This window comes from Coregonus clupeaformis, unplaced genomic scaffold, assembly GCF_020615455.1.
Source record: "Coregonus clupeaformis isolate EN_2021a unplaced genomic scaffold, ASM2061545v1 scaf4137, whole genome shotgun sequence".
NCBI classification, from domain to species: Eukaryota; Metazoa; Chordata; class Actinopteri; order Salmoniformes; family Salmonidae; genus Coregonus; species Coregonus clupeaformis.
Window position 1 is genome coordinate 15474 of NW_025537591.1, and position 15356 is coordinate 30829.

The window sequence follows — 15356 nt, forward strand, 5'->3', positions numbered from 1 at the left end:
AGTTGAACATGTGCTCTTTATGGCAGAATGTTAAAATGAGGTGAAATAAAAGTTAAACTCCCCAAAAGGCACTCAGTTGAAGCTATTTCAATCTGATATTTCTCCTATGGTCTAAAATAGATGTGTATAGATGACTCTCTAATATAACATGTCACACATTGTAGCAAACTGATGGAATGTTAGGTGTCTCATTGAAAGTCTAACATCTACCATGACTACTGGATGTTTCAATTCTAATACATAACAAAACAATCGACACCGTAACAACAATATTGCTTTTTTAATTCATTATTTTATTCAAGCTTAAAACTTTGCAAACAAAAATAACATCATCAAACATCACTGGCCTGACTTGAGCAGCTCTGCCCGGGGATTGAGCCAGCAATTTAGTTGCTACCGGTCCGGTTCAGGCTACCTGCAGACCTTCTCCCAGACCTCCTCCTCAGCACCTCCCCTTAACACCTCCTAAGACCAGCAGTGGGAACTGAACTAGCAACTGTGGGGTTGCTAGGCTCTGCTCTCAGGGACCATCTCCTGTCAAGACACTTAATCCTGAAATGGCTCTTCGTCCGAGGGGTGCTGCTCCATCGCTGTCCCTGTGCCTCTCAACTTGTGTCATCATTTATTGGGAGTTATCTTCTAGGTCTAGGACAGGAGGGGTCCATGTCAAACCATGTCCATTTGGGGATATTTTCTAGGACAGGTGAGGTGGTGGAAATGATCAGAGTTGCGTTCAACTTTAATAATAATAATATGCCATTTAGCAGACGCTTTTATCCAAAGCGACTTACAGTCATGCGTGCATACATTTTTTTGTGTATGGGTGGTCCCGGGGATCGAACCCACTACCTTGGCGTACAAGCGCCGTGCTCTACCAGCTGAGCTACAGAGGACCACGTAAAGATGATAATTTCTGGTCTGGGGAGGAGAGTTGCTGACCTTAGACAGTTTGTTGCCTTGATTAAGAGGATACTTGCTGGCTTGAGGAGCTTAAAAAGGCCTGATGTATTGAAAAGGAGGAGGAATGATTGGCCGACACTTGTGTATATTACCAGCGTAACCCCAGTGGCACTGTGGCGTCGTCGAGTTCCAGCTCTCAGCAGACAGCAGGTTAGGAATGCTGTAAGAAATCACAGAGACAGGTAAGTATCTACATACATGTGTGTTGCATGTACACTAAACACTCACATTTGGATAATGTCACTTTTTAAAGTGGCAACATATATATTAACAGTGTAAAACATCAATACATTTGAAAACATTCTTTACCCCATCTTAATTCTCTTCCAGATGCCTGGATTTTTATTTTTCTTACAGTTTGGCTGTGCTGTCTCAGCCTCTTCTTGAGCCTCTATCTGCTGGCTCTCTGCCACCTCTGCTGGTTCTCTGCCCCCCCTGCTGGCTCTCTGCCCCCCCTGCTGGTTCTCTGACCCCCCCTGCTGGTTCTCTGGCCCCCCCTGCTGGTTCTCTGACCCCCTGCTGGTTCTCTGACCCCCCCTGCTGGTTCTCTGACCCCCCTGCTGGTTCTCTGACCCCCCTGCTGGTTCTCTGCCCCCCTGCTGGTTCTCTGGCCCCCCTGCTGGCTCTCTGGCCCCCTGCTGGCTCTCTGCCCCCTGCTGGTTCTCTGCCCCCCCTGCTGGTTCTCTGCCCAATGCCTGTTGCCTCCTTGGCCTCTCCTGCTGGCCATCTCCAGATCCAAAGGGCTCTTGGCTTAAGCTCTTGGTTGGACAGCGGGTGATGTACTGGGTGCTGCACTTCTTGATTTGAGCATCAGCCTCCAGATTAATCTGCTCCAGCCATTTCTCCTGCTTTTCATTTAGGGACTGTTCCTTCATCCTCTCCCTCTCCTCTTTACGTTTATGTTGTTTTCTAAGCAGGGACTGCGCTCTCCACAGCTTATTAAAATCCTCCATCTTCTTCCTTTTCTCCTCAGCCTCCAGGAGCTCCTTCATCTTCTCCCTCTCCCTCTCGGCCCGGGTGATGTGTGTTGTTTTCACTATGTGTCCAGGGATGACTGGGAGGGGAGAAGAAGCAGAGTTCATATTCAACTTAGGGGATCAGGTATCAACTTATATGTAATGGACACAAGGAATTAAGAACAGAACCCCCAATTGGATCTCAATGATTCTATACTCTTTTCAATTGAGTAAGGCATGGTAATTGTCAATAAAGTGCAATAATTCCCGTCCTGAATTGACCTGACCCTAAGTTTAACATGAGTCCCTAATGGCACCTATTCCTTATATAGTGCCAGGGCCAGCCCTAGGCATATACGATCGCGTAGGGCCCCATGGCCACAACCCCCCCCGTCAAAACAAGTTATTTAAAAAATGTTGTGTGTATTTTTTAGGAACTCTTTCGGGGTCTCAACTAACTCTTGAGAGTTAGAATAGTAAATGACACCAGGTACAATTTCTAAACTTGGTTGTTAAATCAGCAGTATTTTTCTTGTATGTCAGTCAGTCACTCAATTAGCCATGTTAGCTAACATATTTTAGATTGGTAATTTAGTCTAGCCAGCTAACTTGTAGTAATCATGATCGAATTACGGACCAGGCACGAAGGGCACGTGCCCAGGGGCCTTGACCTGCAGTGAGCCCCCATTGATTTTGTTAGTCACTCTCATTCAGATATCATCTTAACATGGCATTAGTCATGGCAAAATGTGTAGAATTGCAGGAAATTAGCTTCAAAACTGAAAACATCTATCTCCATCCCATGGCAAAATGTGCAGAACTACCAGTAATTAGCTTTAAAACTGCAAGATTTTCTTTCAACCCCATGGCAAAATGTGTAGAATTTAAGGAAATTAGTGTAACCAACTACACATATCCCCCCAGAAGAAAGGCACACGGACAACCACACTTCAGGTTGACTCGGTTTTTAACTGCAGTAAAAGATATCAAACAGTGATGACAGGCATTGACAGGACGGTCACAGCCACACGTTCACTGGTTATTGAGCTACAGTGGTCCTCTGTAGCTCAATTGGTAGAGCATGCCGCTTGTAACGCCAGGGTAGTGGGTTCGATCCCTGGGACCACCCATACCTAAAAATGTCTGCACGCAGGACTGTAAGTCGCTTTGGATAAAAGCGTCTGCTAAATGTCATATTTAGGTAGGACACAAGTTATCTTTTAGATAGGAGCAACAGTAGTGATACATACCCTCAATGTGAAGTAATATTCATCCATAAATACAGAGCACAAGTACAACCCTTTTATAAAAACATTTTAAGGTAGTAAGAAAATAAACATTCACCTAATTTCAATAAGTCACCTTCTAGCAAATCACCTGCTGGCAATAGCTAGCGTGTGACGTTGAAGTACAGTGACCAACGGTGCTAGTTAGCTCATCATTAACATGGCTAGCTTAGCCAGCAAAAACTTGGTTAAACTTGCTGAAATAGGTCGTCAATACATTAACGGCAAAATAAATATATACATAGCCACATTTACTATTGACTTTAGGATATATGAACCAGTTTTCCAAAAACACTTATGTTATACAGTTTTAAACCGTTTTTTTATATACAGAGGAAAGAGACACGAACCTGCTCTCAGAATATTTCTCTCAGACTGAGGAGCAGGCAGACCAACTTCCCACATAGGGGAGAAGCATTCAAAACCCACTAGTTGTTCTTTCAAAAGAAAATAGTACAAAAATGGTAAGTCCGAAGACCTCTCGTATTACCAACCTTACTACAATGGCAGCAAATATGTTTATGAATTCAGTAACACAAAATTAAAGGGAACTTTATTTACATCACCCCCTTTTCCTGAAGTGAATGGTTTCACCCACTACTCTACCGCGAACTGCTGCGTTCTTTGACTTCAACTTTGAGCGCGAAGTTGATGGAAACTGTACATTTTGACTTTGTTACATAAGGATACGGCTAAAGGCTTTAAAAACTGGTCTTCTAGGGCGTTGGGTATAGAGAATAAAAGGGCCAGATTTCCGGCCGTTGTAGAATAGATTCAGGGCATTATGTACAGACAATGATATCGAAGGAGTTGAGTACAGTGCACGTAAACCTAAGCTAACTTGTGCTTGCTAAGGGGCAATGGTAATTAGCCAACGACAACAGCCATTCGGTTGCAGCTAGCTGGTTGCAATGATCCGGTGTTAGGGTCCAGTGATTCCGGCAGAAAATCCAATATGCTCTGGGTCGATAGCAGGCTGTGCAGACTGGCCGACAAATTTTCCAGGCAAGAGCTAGAGCTGGCTGGTGGGTAGTGCAGGCCACGGACAATGGTGAGGAACGCTAACGGTGGCTAATAGCAAGTAGCTAGCTAGCTGGCTACCACAGCCATTAGGTTGCAGCTAGACTAGTTTCAGCTCAAGGTTCTTGATAAAAGTTATAAAGAAATAATAGAATCCTTTCCACATTGGGTGAGGCGGGTTGCAGGAAAGTATATTTTATTTAAAGAATGAAAAGTAAAATTGAGAAATATATACAAAACAGACAACAACAAAAAAAGGCTATTTACACAAGGACACTACAGAAAACACGACCGCACTGCTACGCCATTTTGGATTTTTGCAAACAAAAATGACATCATCAAACATCACTGGCCTGACTTGAGCAGCTCTGCCCGGGGATTGAGCCATCAACTTAGTTGCTATTGGTCCGGTTAAGGCTACCTGCAGACCTTCTCCCAGACCTCCTCCTCAGCACCTCCCCTTAACACCTCCTAAGACCAGCAGTGGGAACTGAACTAGCAACCGTGGGGCTGCTAGGCTCTACTCTCAGGGACCATCTCCTGTCATTGTGCCCTAGAGCAAGACACTTAATCCTGAAATGGCTCTTCGTCCGAGGGGTGCTGCTCCATCGCTGTCCCTGTGCCTCTCAACTTGTCATCATTTATTGGGATTTATCTTCTAGGTCTAGGACAGGAGGGGTCCATGTCAAACCATGTCCATTTGGGGATATTTTCTAGGACAGGTGATGTGGTGAGCAGAGATTAATTAAACTTGGATACAGATGAGAATCTCTGGTCTGGGGTGGGGAATTGCTGACCTTAGACGGTTTGTTGCCTTGATTAAGAGGATACTTACTGGCTTGAGGAGCTTAAAGAGGCCTGATGACTTGAAGAGGAGGAGGAATTATTGGGCGACATTTATATTTATTACCAACGTAACCCCAGTGGCACTGCGGCTTCGTTGAGTTCCAGCTCTCAGCAGACAGCAGGTTAGGAATGCTGTAAGAAATCACAGAGACAGGTAAGTATCTACATACATGTGTGTTGCATGTACACTAAACACTCACATTTGGATAATGTCACTTTTTAAAGTGGCAACATATATATTAACAGTGTAAAACATTAATACATTTTGAAGCATTCTTTACCCCATCTTAATTCTCTTCCAGATGCCTGGATTTGTCTTTTTCTTGGAGTCTGGCTCTGCTGTCTCAGCCTCTTCTTGAGCCTCTAGCTGCTGGCTCTCTGCCCCCCACTCCTGGTTCTCTGCCCCCCCACTCCTGGCTCTCTGCCCCCCACTCCTGGCTCTCTTCCCCCCCTGCTGGTTCTCTGCCCCCCCACTCCTGGTTCTCTGCCCCCCACTCCTGGCTCTCTGCCCCCCACTCCTGGCTCTCTGCCCCCCCTGCTGGTTCTCTGCCCCCCACTCCTGGCTCTCTGCCCCCCACTCCTGGCTCTCTGCCCCCCACTCCTGGCTCTCTGCCCCCCACTCCTGGCTCTCTGCCCCCCCTGCTGGTTCTCTGAACCCCCCTGCTGGTTCTCTGCCCATGCCTGCGGCCTCCTTGGCCCCTCCTGCTGGTTCTCTGCCCCCCTGCTGGTTCTCTGCCCCCACTCCTGGCTCTCTGCCCCCACTCCTGGCTCTCTGCCCCCCCTGCTGGTTCTCTGAACCCCCCTGCTGGTTCTCTGCCCATGCCTGCGGCCTCCTTGGCCCCCCCTCCTGGTTCTCTGACCCCCTGCTGGTTCTCTGCCCCCCCTGCTGGCTCTCTGCCCCCCACTCCTGGCTCTCTGCCCCCCACTCCTGGCTCTCTGCCCCCCCTGCTGGTTCTCTGAACCCCCCTGCTGGTTCTCTGCCCATGCCTGCGGCCTCCTTGGCCCCCCCTGCTGGTTCTCTGCCCATGCCTGCGGCCTCCTTGGCCCCTCCTGCTGGTTCTCTGCCCATGCCTGCGGCCTCCTTGGCCCCTCCTGCTGGTTCTCTGCCCATGCCTGCGGCCTCCTTGGCCCCCCCTGCTGGTTCTCTGCCCATGCCTGCGGCCTCCTTGGCCCCCTCCTGCTGGCCATCTCCAGATCCAACGGGCTCTTGGCTTACCTGCTGACCTTCTCCCAGACCTCCTCCTCAGCACCTCCCCTTAACACCTCCTAAGACCAGCAGTGGGAACTGAACTAGCAACTGTGGGGTTGCTAGGCTCTGCTCTCAGGGACCATCTCCTGTCAAGGCTCTTCGTCCGAGGGGTGCTGCTCCATGGCTGTCCCTGTGCCTCTCAACTTGTGACATCATTTATTGGGAGTTATCTTCTAGGTCTAGGACAGGAGGGGTCCATGTCAAACCATGTCCATTTGGGGATATTTTCTAGGACAGGTGAGGTGGTGGAAATGATCAGAGTTGCGTTCAACTTGAATAAAGATGAGAAACTCTGGTCTGTGGAGCCACTGGACAGAGGGGAGGACATCTGTTTAAACCATGTCCATTTGGGGATATTTTCTAGGACAGGTGATGTGGTGAGGAGAGATGAATTCAACGGATAAAGATGAGAATCTCTGGTCTGGGGAGGAGAGTTAATGACCTTAGACGGTTTGTTGCCTTGATTAAGAGGATACTTGCTGGCTTGAGGAGCTTAAAAAGGCCTGATGTATTGAAAAGGAGGAGGAATGATTGGCCGACACTTGTGTATATTACCAGCGTAACCCCAGTGGCACTGTGGCGTCGTCGAGTTCCAGCTCTCAGCAGACAGCAGGTTAGGAATGCTGTAAGAAATCACAGAGACAGGTAAGTATCTACATACATGTGTGTTGCATGTACACTAAACACTCACATTTGGATAATGTCACTTTTTAAAGTGGCAACATATATATTAACAGTGTAAAACATCAATACATTTGGAAACATTCTTAACCCCATCTTAATTCTCTTCCAGATGCCTGGAGTTTTCTTTTTCTTGCAGTTTGGCTCTGCTGTCTCAGCCTCTTCTTGAGCCTTTAACTGCAGGCTCATTGACCCCATCTGCTGGCTCTCTGCCCCCCCCTGCTGGCTCTCTGCCCCCCCTGCTGGTTCTCTGCCCACCCCTGCTGGTTCTCTGGCCCCCCCTGCTGGTTCTCTGGCCCCCCTGCTGGCTCTCTGCCCCCTGCTGGCTCTCTGCCCCCCCTGCTGGCTCTCTGCCCCCCCCCTGCTGGTTCTCTGCCCATGCCTGTGGCCTCCTTGGCCTCTCCTGCTGGCTTAAGCTCTTGGTTGGACAGTGGGTGATGTACTGGGTGCTGCACTTCTTGATTAGAGCATCAGCCTCCAGATTCATCTGCTCCAGCCATTTCTCCTGCTTTTCATTTAGGGACTGTTCCTTCATCCTCTCCCTCTCCTCTTTACGTTTGTTGTTTTCTAAGCAGGGACTGGGCTCTCCACTGCTTATGATAATCCTCCAGCTTCTTCCTTTTCTCCTCATCCTTCAGGAGCTCCTTCCTCTTCTCCCTCTCGGCCCGGGTGATGTGGGTTGTTATCACTATGTGTAGAATTGCAGGAAATTAGCTTCAAAACTGAAAACATTTATCTCCATCCCATGGCAAAATGTGCAGAACTACCAGTAATTAGCTTTAAAACTGCAACATTTTCTTTCAACCCCATGGCAAAATGTGTAGAATTTAAGGAAATTAGCTTTCAAACTGCAGTTTTCACTCAACCCCATGGCAAAATGTTTAGAACTGCAGGAAATTATCTTTAAAACTGCAAATTCTTCTCTCCACCCCATGGCAAAATGTGTAAAATTGCATGAAATGTTTTCTATAATTGTAAAATCTTCTCTCCACCCCATGGTAGAATTGCAACAAACTTGTTTAAAAACTGCAATATTTTGTCTTCCCATTGCAAAGTGTATATTTGGAGGAAATGTACTCAAAAACCTAAACAAAATGTTGCTTAGGGCCCCCAAAAGGCTATGGTGCACTACTTTTTACCAGGGTCATTGAGATCCAGTTGGGTTTTCAATTCTACATTCCCTGTGTACATTACATTTAAGTTGATACCAGATCAGCTTGTCCATTTTGGGTCAGTAGTTTATATTGAAACAATGATGCAACATGATGACCGGTGTGGAACTTATGTGTGTGTAGAAGAGACTAAAGATGATGATGATGATGTCATAAGCAGAGGGAAAACAGGTCTTACCAACGTTGATGATCTTATGGCCCTCCTCCTTCTCTCTCTGATATGTTCTCTCTATCTTTCTGAGGTTCCTCTTCTCCCACCTCTTATTCACCCAGCCCACAGCTCTCCTTCGGATACTTTTATCGGCTGGGACAAGATCCTCCTTGTCATCTTCATTCTTCTTCTCCTCTTCAGGGTTCTCCTCCCCCTCTTCAGGGTTCTCCTCCTCCTCTTCAGGGTTCTCCTCCTCCTCTTCAGGGTTCTCCTCCTCCTCTTCAGGGTTCTCCTCCTCCTCTTCAGGGTTCTCCTCCTCCTCTTCAGGGTTCTTCTCCTCCTCTCTCTCCTCCTCTCTCTCCTCCTCTCTCTCCTCCTCTCTCTCCTCCTCTCTCTGACTCTCCTCCTCTCTTAGTCTGAACCTTTCTTTCTGTCTAGCAATTTCAATCTCTCGTTTTTTAGCCTGCTCCTCTTGTCGTCTTGCCCTCTCCTGTTTTCTTTCCATCTCCAGCAGTCTTTCCTCCTTCTCCCTCCTGATTTGTTGTCCTCTTTCCATTTGTTCTCGTTCCCCCTTCAACACTTCTAACCTCCTCTGTTTACGCCTGTTGAAGACTTCCCGTGCTTTTTCTTTAACATTAACTACTACATGCTTCTTCATGCTTACTTCCTTTCTTCTCTCTTCTTCTCTTTCTCTTTCCTCCTCCTCTGCTTCCTTAATCACTTTCTGCTTTTCTTCCCTCTCTCTCTCCAGTTCATTCTGTCCCTCAATCTTTTCTTCCTCCATCTCTTTGTGTTGCTGATCTTTTAATTCCATCTCTCTCTGATTCTGAGTCTCTTTCTCCATTTGTTTCTGTCTCTCCTCTTGTTGTTGTCGTCTGTCTATCTCTTCTCTCTCTCTCTGTCTCTTGTTCTCCCTCTCCCTTTCTTCCTCTTCCATCTCTATTTGCTGTTTACATCTTTCTTCTTCATGCTTTCTTTCAATCTCTCTCTGTCTCTCTTCTTCTTCTTCTATTTTTTTCTGTCTCTTCTCCATACTCTTCCTTTCTATCTCCTTGCATCTTTTGTTCTCCCTCTCCCTTTCTTCCTCTTCCATCTCTATTTGCTGTTTAAATCTTTCTTCTTCATGCTTCCTTTCAATCTCTCTCTGTCTCTCTTCTTCTTCTATTTTTTTCTGTCTCTTCTCCATTCTCTTTCTTTCAATCTCTCTCTGTCTCTCTTCTTCTTCTATTTTTTTCTGTCTCTTCTCCATACTCTTCCTTTCTATCTCCTTGCATCTTTTGTTCTCCCTCTCCCTTTCTTCCTCTTCCATCTCTATTTGCTGTTTAAATCTTTCTTCTTCATGCTTTCTTTCAATCTCTCTCTGTGTCTCTTCTTCTTCTATTTTTTTCTGTCTGTTCTCCATTCTCTTTCTTTCAATCTCTCTCTGTCTCTCTTCTTCTTCTTCTATTTTTTTCTGTCTCTTCTCCATACTCTTCCTTTCTATCTCCTTGCATCTTTTGTTCTCCCTCTCTCTTTCTTCCTCTTCCATCTCTATTTGCTGTTTACATCTTTCTTCTTCATGCTTTCTTTCAATCTCTCTCTGTCTCTCTTCTTCTTCTATTTTTTTCTGTCTCTTCTCCATTCTCTTTCTTTCAATCTCTCTCTGTCTCTCTTCTTCTTCTATTTTTTTCTGTCTCTTCTCCATACTCTTCCTTTCTATCTCCTTGCATATTTTGTTCTCCCTCTCCCTTTCTTCCTCTTCCATCTCTATTTGCTGTTTAAATCTTTCTTCTTCATGCTTCCTTTCAATCTCTCTCTGTCTCTCTTCTTCTTCTATTTTTTTCTGTCTCTTCTCCATTCTCTTTCTTTCAATCTCTCTCTGTCTCTCTTCTTCTTCTATTTTTTTCTGTCTCTTCTCCATACTCTTCCTTTCTATCTTGCATCTTTTGTTCTCCCTCTCCCTTTCTTCCTCTTCCATCTCTATTTGCTGTTTAAATCTTTCTTCTTCATGCTTTCTTTCAATCTCTCTCTGTGTCTCTTCTTCTTCTATTTTTTTCTGTCTGTTCTCCATTCTCTTTCTTTGAATCTCTCTCTGTCTCTCTTCTTCTTCTTCTATTTTTTTTCTGTCTCTTCTCCATACTCTTCCTTTCTATCTCCTTGCATCTTTTGTTCTCCCTCTCTCTTTCTTCCTCTTCCATCTCTATTTGCTGTTTACATCTTTCTTCTTCATGCTTTCTTTCAATCTCTCTCTGTCTCTCTTCTTCTTCTATTTTTTTCTGTCTCTTCTCCATTCTCTTTCTTTCAATCTCTCTCTGTCTCTCTTCTTCTTCTATTTTTTTCTGTCTCTTCTCCATACTCTTCCTTTCTATCTCCTTGCATATTTTGTTCTCCCTCTCCCTTTCTTCCTCTTCCATCTCTATTTGCTGTTTAAATCTTTCTTCTTCATGCTTCCTTTCAATCTCTCTCTGTCTCTCTTCTTCTTCTATTTTTTTCTGTCTCTTCTCCATTCTCTTTCTTTCAATCTCTCTCTGTCTCTCTTCTTCTTCTATTTTTTTCTGTCTCTTCTCCATACTCTTCCTTTCTATCTTGCATCTTTTGTTCTCCCTCTCCCTTTCTTCCTCTTCCATCTCTATTTGCTGTTTAAATCTTTCTTCTTCATGCTTTCTTTCAATCTCTCTCTGTGTCTCTTCTTCTTCTATTTTTTTCTGTCTGTTCTCCATTCTCTTTCTTTGAATCTCTCTCTGTCTCTCTTCTTCTTCTTCTATTTTTTTCTGTCTCTTCTCCATACTCTTCCTTTCTATCTCCTTGCATCTTTTGTTCTCCCTCTCCCTTTCTTCCTCTTCCATCTCTATTTGCTGTTTAAATCTTTCTTCTTCATGCTTTCTTTCAATCTCTCTCTGTCTCTCTTCTTCTTCTATTTTTTTCTGTCTCTTCTCCATTCTCTTTCTTTCAATCTCTCTCTGTCTCTCCTTCTTCTATTTTTTTCTGTCTCTTCTCCATACTCTTCCTTTCTATCTCCTTGCATCTTTTGTTCTCCCTCTCCCTTACTTCCTCTTCCATCTCTATTTGCTGTTTAAATCTTTCTTCTTCATGCTTTCTTTCAATCTCTCTCTGTGTCTCTTCTTCTTCTATTTTTTTCTGTCTGTTCTCCATTCTCTTTCTTTCAATCTCTCTCTGTCTCTCTTCTTCTTCTTCTATTTTTTTCTGTCTCTTCTCCATACTCTTCCTTTCTATCTCCTTGCATCTTTTGTTCTCCCTCTCTCTTTCTTCCTCTTCCATCTCTATTTGCTGTTTATATCTTTCTTCTTCATGCTTTCTTTCAATCTCTCTCTGTCTCTCTTCTTCTTCTATTTTTTTCTGTCTCTTCTCCATTCTCTTTCTTTCAATCTCTCTCTGTCTCTCTTCTTCTTCTTCTATTTTTTTCTGTCTCTTCTCCATACTCTTCCTTTCTATCTCCTTGCATCTCTTGTTCTCCCTCTCTCTTTCTTCCTCTTCCATCTCTATTTGCTTCTGTTTGTGTCTCTCCTCTTCTTCTCCTCCCTCCATCTCCTTCTTCTTCTCCTCTTCTTGTTGTCCCTGTTTTGGTATTTTTCTCTTTTTCGTTCTTTCTACCTCTTTCTGTGTGTCGTTCTCACCCTCTGTCTTCTCCTCCATGGCCATTTGGTTCTGTTTCCATGTATACTCGTCTGTTTCCATATTTTCTAATTCTGTCATCTGTTCCTTGATATCCTTGAAGATTTCCTCCAGTTCAGACGTCTTGTTGTCATTGATGAGGGCTGTCTCTCTCTCTATCTCTCTCTCCATCTCTATCTCTCCCTCCATCTCCATCTCTCTCTCTCCATCTCTCTCTCCATCTCTCTCTCTGTCTCTATCAAATTTTCTCTCTGGTCCAGTCTCATCTTTCAATGTAATCTCTTCTTTCATTCTCGCAACCTCTCTGTCTAACACTAGTACATTTTTGTTAACCTGTTTCACTCTTTCATTCTGTCTTCTAAACGCTTCTTTTCGCTCTTTGAAATTTTATTTTGTATTGAATCTCTTTTGTTGTCATGTCTTCTTTCAATCTCTCAACCTCTCTCTCTAACTCTTTTACCTTTTTGTTAACCTGTTTGACTTCCTCATTCTCTGCAATACGCATGTCTCTTTTTCTTTCAAATGCTATTTCCTGTTCAATCTCTTTCAATCTCTCAATCTCTCGTTCTAACGCTTTTATTGTTTCCTCTGCCTGTTTCACTTTCTCCTTCATTTCTTGTCTCTCCAATTCTGCTTTTCTCTCCCTTTCCCTCTGTCTTTCACTCTGTCTTTCCGTCTCAATAGGTTTGTTGTTCCAGGCCAGTCTTGGTCGCTGATCCTCCATGACTTTCTGCCATAGCCTCAATATCGCTATCTCTTGCTTCATTTTTAAAAGGTTCAATTAGTGCTCATTTATGACCAAGACATACTTTCAAAGGATTTGCAGTGAATGATACATAGAAATACAACCTAGAGCTAGGTAATTGAATCAAACACTGGACAACATCGATAGCAGGGTCATTTTGACCAATTAATCTGGTCAATTCATTGTCAATTAATGTATTGACATGGTTTGAAAAAATCATGAGACATTTTATGGAATCAATTATGTCCAACATCTGTACAAATACAAACACACAACTAGTTTTCCCATTCAGTTAGGGGTTTGAGAAATACCCGTTACAATTTGTGTGATGTTACAACAATGTTGCCTTTGATGTTTATGCTTGTAGAAATTACTCCTACAAATGATGTTTCACTGATGTAATTATTTACAACCTGCACACATACAGTTATCATCAACAACAACAACAACAACAGTAATGATATTAATAAGGAAGTGGATATTCGACAGGCAGAAGAAAGGCATAGGGGTTGAGATAAATGAAGGTTAGGGTAGGTTCAGGACCTAGGGTTGGGTTAAGGTTAAGGTTAGGGTAATGGTTAGGTTCAGGACCTAGGGTTGGGTTAAAGTTAGGGTAATGGTTAGGTTCAGGACCTAGGGTTGGGTTAAGGTTAAGGTTAGGGTTAGGGTAATGGTTAGGTTCAGGACCTAGGGTTGGGTTAAGGTTAAGGTTAGGGTAATGGTTAGGTTCAGGACCTAGGATTGGGTTAAGGTTAAGGTTAGGGTAATGGTTAGGTTCAGGACCTAAGGTTGGTTTAAGGTTAGGGTAATGGTTAGGTTCAGGACCTAGGGTTGGGTTAAGGTTAGGTATAGTTTCAGTGAGGTTAAGGTAAGGTAAGGGTTAAGGTGAGAGAAAGGCATAAAAGTTAACATTGGGTTAGCATACCGCTATCCACCGCCATTCATTTTCAGCCGGGTAAATATACACTGCCTTTTAATAATAACAATGTAATATCTTACCTGGGCCAGTTGTAGTTGCGTTATCAGCAGATCCACCAGTTGTTTGAGTCTGTTGATCTCCTCCATTTGTCTCTGGCTCTCTGCCTCCCTCTGTCTCTCTGCCTCCCCCTGTCTCTCTGCCTCCCTCTGTCTCTCTGCCTCCCTCTGTCTCTCTGCCTCCCTCTGTCTCTGTCTCTCTGCCTCCCTCTGTCTCTGTCTCTCTGCCTCCCTCTGTCTCTGTCTCTCTGCCTCCCTCTGTCTCTCTGCCTCCCTCTGTCTCTCTGCTTCCCTGGTCTCTGTATCTCTGCCTCCCTCTGTCTCTGTCTCTCTGCCTCCCTCTGTATCTCTGCCTCCTCTGTCTCTCTGCCTCCCTCTGTCTCTCTGCCTCCCTCTGTCTCTGTCTCTCTGCCTCCCTCTGTCTCTGTCTCTCTGCCTCCCTCTGTCTCTGTCTCTCTGCCTCCCTCTGTATCTCTGCCTCCCTCAGTCTCTCTGCCTCCCTCAGTCTCTCTGCCTCCCTCAGTCTCAGGATCTCAGCCTTCCACTCTTTCATTACACCCCTTTCTACTCTTCTTCTGCTCCTTTCATCCTTTAAAAGGGCTCTGAGATTGTCTGTCTCACACTGTAATTTTTCAATCATCTCGTCCTTCTCCATTCCACCAGATGGCCTCTTAAAAGACTGAGATTGCCATTCAATCAGTAATAATATGAACCTTTTTCAATCCAATGTAAAGAGTATTGTTGCATCAATCTGTTTGACATTGAACTGTGATATCCCATTGGGCACAGATGTCGGTTTAACATCTAGTTTTGATTTACATTTGGTTGAGTTGTCAACTAAGTGAAGTAGGCTAGCGGATGGTTAATGTATTGTAAACTTTGCTAAATATTTGACTCACCTCAAATAACTCTTGTCAAATCGCAGTTTTAGTGTGGAACTGAGTAATATCTTTGACAGGAAGAAACTTTACCTGGCCTGGAGCTGTATTGTTGCGTCATTTGAAACACTTGAGCATCATAATGGTTATCCGCGCCTGCTTGATTGACAGCTAGGGGTTCTCCTGCGCATGTGTCCAAAAGTCGATATTGTTTAGCTACTCATAATTGATAAAGACATTATGAACTATTTTCACTTTACTTTTATGTCGTCTATTTTTGCCTAAGGTTATCTGGTAGCCTATGTTCTGTGATTTCTCTTTGTATGGACCTAACGTTCAATGAAATACAAAACAGCAACCACAACGTACAAACATTTCCCACACAAATACATATGTGGGTGTGTAGTGAGTACACAAAATAATAACATAACAGCCATAACAGTACAAACAAACATACAATCTCTAGTGCACCTGTCCAGTGCGAACTGTTCCGTGCGTCACCATCACTAACTGCTGGACTACACCTGGAATAGCAGCGATGGGACAGGACTGGAACTACCAGTTGGATATCACGAAATTGGGGGAGAAAAAGCGGTAAAAGTACCACAAAATAAAGTGTTTTTATATATATATACATTTATATATTAAAATATTAATGTTCCCCTGGGGCACCAGATTCCATTTGATCAGTTTTCAATTGGCCACCGTTACCTCAAGACCCGCCTATTCCAATTAATTATAAACTCTTATTGGTTTGTCCCTGTGACAGTCATTCGTAACCTCCTGATGGTTGCCTGTTGATTGTCGTGCGCCATCGTTGCATAT

At 44.2% G+C, this 15356-nt stretch overlaps 2 long non-coding RNA genes across 2 annotated transcripts; both read right to left on the reverse strand.

Moving 5' to 3' along the window:
- Positions 1-272: 272 nt before the first annotated feature.
- On the reverse strand, positions 273-6363 carry LOC121565132. The gene is made up of 2 exons (XR_006660991.1): positions 6293-6363; positions 273-423 (listed from the first exon to the last, which is right to left on the reverse strand). It is a non-coding gene; the product is annotated as an uncharacterized LOC121565132 (long non-coding RNA).
- Positions 6364-12382: 6019 nt separating this feature from the next.
- LOC123490551 lies at positions 12383-13785 on the reverse strand. The gene is made up of 2 exons (XR_006660992.1): positions 13678-13785; positions 12383-12693 (listed from the first exon to the last, which is right to left on the reverse strand). It is a non-coding gene; the product is annotated as an uncharacterized LOC123490551 (long non-coding RNA).
- Positions 13786-15356: the final 1571 nt, after the last annotated feature.